Source organism: Brassica oleracea, chromosome C2, assembly GCF_000695525.1.
Source record: "Brassica oleracea var. oleracea cultivar TO1000 chromosome C2, BOL, whole genome shotgun sequence".
In the NCBI taxonomy this organism is placed as follows: Eukaryota; Viridiplantae; Streptophyta; class Magnoliopsida; order Brassicales; family Brassicaceae; genus Brassica; species Brassica oleracea.
This window is the reverse complement of record NC_027749.1, coordinates 41,139,857-41,145,019: the sequence shown is the minus strand read 5'-3', so window position 1 is coordinate 41,145,019 and position 5,163 is coordinate 41,139,857.

Genomic DNA, 5,163 nt, shown 5'->3' with positions numbered 1-5,163 from the left:
AGAGAAAACTTAGCACTTAGAGCAATTAGGCAACTTTCCGTTTTTTGTTATTTCGAGCTGTGACTCAATTAGGTTTAGCCATCTTAGGGTTGCTAGAACTAGGAATCTCGCCGACAGCTCTCGAGCCCAGGCTTAAACCTTGTTGTAAACGCTCATACGCAAATTCGGAATAAGACTTCTCTTTGCTCTCTTCTTACGATTTTTATACTTCTTCGTTGTCATTATTGTGTTCTGATTTGCTTGGCGTGTGGTATTAGCAGATATCCGGGACCTCTGGGAAATTAGGGTTTTCCTAGTTTTCTTATTTAAACGGAAATCGACAGTGCAAATTTCGGTTCCCACGAAGAGTTCCCTTGTGCTCCATACTCACAAATCTCTTCTCTAAAGTTTCAGTAACTAAAAAGTTGTAAGAAAAGAAATACATTAACACAATCTTTGATTCTCAACATAAATTATCTGGATTGTTTTTTCTATAAAGAAAAGAATAGCACTTTTTTGGGGTTGGTTTATATGTGTAATGTCGTATATGAAAACAAGAAAAAAAATCCCCAGGTTAGAATGAGAGATCATTTAGTTATTTGGTAAAGGAGTTTTTGAATCATGGACCATTTTTATTATTAAATGGATTGTGCCGATGTGGTTTAGGTAGTAGTTAGTGGAGCTAATTTTCCTATTTTATATTGTATGGATATGAAAAGTATTATAATAAGAACGAAATCGTTTGTTGGTAAGTTTTTTTTCATTTCTTAGGCACATATTTTCTGTTTTAAATTAAATATCAAGTTAGATATTAAATAATTGTAAACATTAAAATTAGACAATTTAGTCATTTCAATTAAGAATAAGTGTAGTTTTCAAAAAAACTAAAAGATAGTGTAGTTTTCAAAGTATAATCTTATTTAAAAGTATTTTTTTAAATTTTCCCATTATATAAAGCACTTGTCGGTTTCAGAAAATAAAATTAGGTTTAATAAATTATTATTCCTTCTGTTTTGCAAAAAGTGTATTTATTCTCCCCCTCCAATGCTCTTGCCTCGATTTGGTCGTTTGGTTCCATAAAACGAAAAGTCATGTGTGTAAGCTTATACATTTCCCATATATTTCATTTATTCAATTTTTTTTTCGTTTATAGTTATTTCTATAAACATAAACTAAAATTAAGAATTTTAATTTTAAATAAAAACAAACAATATATAAAAAATCTTTTAGGTATGAGTATTTAAGACACATAGGAAATGATCGAAAAGTGTTTGAGAATGTTAGGCATGAACTACCATTTCGATGGATTAGAAGACATCGAAAGAGTTGATGTTCCAACGAGTATTATGAATCTTTTCATATAGTTTTCACTCAAGCATGATACAATTGTTAATTTGGTGATACTCAATTAGGGGAGTTCAATATAATACTTTGATGGGATGTGTCATGTATGTTGAGCGTAACGGTTAGTGAGTTTGAGTTTTACAATTTTGTGAAAGGAGAAGATTATAAGCAGAAGAAATTGAATCTTGATAAGTTTATGTAGGTGATGGAGTTTTGGTTCGTGTATTTATGTTAAACATGAAGGATGATGTGTAACATACACTTCATAAGAGTGAAAAAAGAATAGCCAAAAATGTGCGACGTGTAAGATTCTTATTGATGATGGTTGGTTAATGTGATTAGCATTAAAAAAATATTATTAAATAACAAATTGAAAGATTTAGTGATGCTAAAATATAGCAAATAAAATATCAGACAAAAAAAACATTACTTAGGGTCTGACTGGTTTAAACGCAGCGGTTGCGGTTGCGGTTGCGGGAGTTCGCGGATGCGGGTGGTTGCGGTTTCTAGCGGTTTTAAGAGATTTGTATGACTTGTTATGCTGTTAAAAATTGGTGCGTTTGCGAGATACTTATGACTAATTAACTACCAAATACAACAGCGGTTAAATAATAAATTAACAATATTTATATTTTATATAATTATAAAAATACCAAAATCATAATATTATAATAAATATGAAAATCATATTTAGAAAGTTATAGTTTTAAATTTTTAAAAATTATAGAAAATATTTTTATTTTAAATTTTTATAATATTAATTAAAATATATTAGATATATTTTAGTATTTTTATAATTCCAATTTAAATTTTTTATTGAATATTTTTATTTTTGTATTTATATGGTTTTTGAAAAAAAGAAAAAAAATTATCCTCCCGCAACCGCAAACGCTAGCTGGAACCAACTTTTGATTTTAAGAGGTTCAGAACGGTTTGAAACGATTTGTAGCGGTTTGTATGATTGTTTCGAAACACTGTCAACCGCTACCAACCGCAAAAGCTGCGTTTGCGGGTGGTAGCGAGGAAACCTGTCAGGCCCTTAATATATATCTTCTCATACCTAGGATTGGGGTTAAGACCTTTGAAGTTGTAATTCTTATTTAGAAAACAGAAGGTTTGTGATTTCATATCTAAGTGAAGTGAGAGACGTGATCAACAAGCGTTGATCCACACAAGATGAGTAGATCAGAATTGTTTCTTCTCGAGTCGTGTGTGACATCGAGACCCGTTCCTTTCTTAAGGCAACTAAAGCATTGGCTTTAGGCCACATTTTTTACAGAAATATTTAGGCCACAACTCAAGTTTTGTTGAGAACTTTATTCCTAGGTTTAATATAAATACCAAAACATGCAGGTCCGTCTATTCTTTTATGCATTCCTTTGTGGTTATAAATTACAAAAATGTCCCTTTTATTAAAGAAGAAGAACTTTCTCACCATAGCATTTACAAGCGTTGACCCATTTCATCTACATATAATTAAGTCAGGTCAGAATTAATTAAGGGATTTACATCTACATTTTCTTCACAATTATAGGATTTTAATTTTAGAAATTTTTGCATTTCTCAGATTCTATTTTACTTTATTATTATTGTTCGAAAATCCTAATTTGTGTTGTCTCTACAGATTTTTTTTTTTCAAAATTCAAATTAATAAAAACGTATCTATAATTTACTGAATCATAGAATTATTAAACAACATATGAATAATATTTATTAAGGGATACGGTTGATACATTCAGTTATGATTTTTTTTAAAATAAAATTGTTGGAACAAAAACTACAAGAGTTGTTTTCATAAATAATATTTTGTTGTATTAGTTGATAGTATCTTAGCCTTATTTTAAAATTGATATTTGTTTCTTATGGATTACATTTTTATGAAATTCTTTAAAGGAAAGTTTACTAAAATGATACAAATTAATTGTGTTATTACTATAGTGACTCATATTTTCTTAAAATTATTAGAATATTTTTCTGGTCGAAATTGCCCTTGTCCATAGTTATAACAAAAAAACACATTACCAAAGTACCCTTAACATTTGATCGACGGCAGATTTATTTTCAAAAAAATAAATCTATCGAGTAATAAGTCTATTTATAAAATCTGTACAAAAAAATAAATCTACCGTTAAAGTGGTGACAGACTTTTTTAGAAACGTCAGATTTGTTTCCATGGCAGAGTTAATTGTCCGATTTGAATAGAAATTTTTTTTTTAAGAATATGTCCGTCGAATGAGATAGCAGATTTGTTATGAATAGCAGATTTTTTTGGTCAACTTATTTTCTTATGTATCGATTTATTTTCTTATTTTCGGCTTATTTTCTTACGACAGAGTTATATATTCGATTTAAAATTGTTGGTAGGTTTTTTTGTTTATGTGGTGATTGACGTTTTAATTTATGTTGTGGCAGATTTATTGACAGAAATATGAGTTTATGTAAACAAACTTAATTTAATATTTAATTTTGACCCGGTTTACATTAATTTCGAATCTGGTAATTTTTAGGCTAATTAATATCAGAATTAGGTAATTTTTTGGTAACTGTCATCATCTTTTTCATCCCTCTTTTCTTTTTTTATCAAGTTACTAGGTGTTTTCGTGCACCATGTGCAGTAATGAATTTTTTAAATCTAACTTATATTTAAAAATAAATTTTATTAAATATTATAGATTTTACTATTTTCTTACTAATATTTAATATAGATTTTATATATATTAAATCAATTTGTATAAAACTAATAAAAATGATATAAAATTGTATAATTATAAAAAATTTAGCCTAAACAATATTTATAAACTTTGTAAATATATAAGAAACTAATGATCTTACGATTAGATATTTAAATTTTTAAAAAATTGTAGAAGTTTTTGAAAGCTTTAGTAATACTTAATGGTCTTACGATTAGATATTTAAATTTTTAAAAAATTATAGAAATTTTTGAAAGCTTTAGTAATACAAATTGTATAATTACACAAAATAATAATATTTCGAAATTTGAAATGTTATATATGAATATATTTATTTTATAGATGATTTATGAGCTATTATCATATTTAAAAAAAGTTTACCAAAAAGAAATATCAATATTGAATGTAATATATGAATTATTACCATATTCTAATAAGTTTGCCAAAAATATAAATCAACATTAAATGGAATTATCCATGTCATATTTTTCTAGAAGCAATGTCATCAATTTTAGTATCAATTCGCAAATATAGTCTAGTGGATTCTCTATCTCTTTCATCCCTCTTTTTCTTCTTTATCAAGTTATTCTCTTTAATGGTGATTTAATCACTTCTATAGAGATAATGAATTTGTTTAGAGATGCTCAAAGCAAAAATAAGTTTAACCTACTATCAGATCTCTTAGAAACACAAAGAGTTATAAGAACAACTTTTCTTATTAGCTTTAGAAACTACTCAAGATTAAAGCTCTCAATATGTTTCTCTCAGATCGTATGGAACACCTCTCCATTAGACCTATATTTATATGAAAGACAATTCCCTTTAACGTGTGGGATATGGAAAACACAAACCTAACCTAAATAGAAACTTTCTTTTCCTATTTCTAGGTTTCCTTATTGTGTTTATCTTAACATATTAAACATCTAATAATATGTTAAGTTTCCACAAGCTTGGAATTATCCAACATTCACCCCCTTAATTCCAACTTGAATTTGGGAGATCAATTTCTTGAACTCCGATTAAGCTCCTCATTTGCTTGAGCATAATCCTTGCTAATGGCTTGGTAAGGATGTCGGTCTTCTGCTCAACACCCGGCGCATGCTCCACTTCGATCTGCCCGTTCTCCACACACTCGCGAATCAAGTGATAC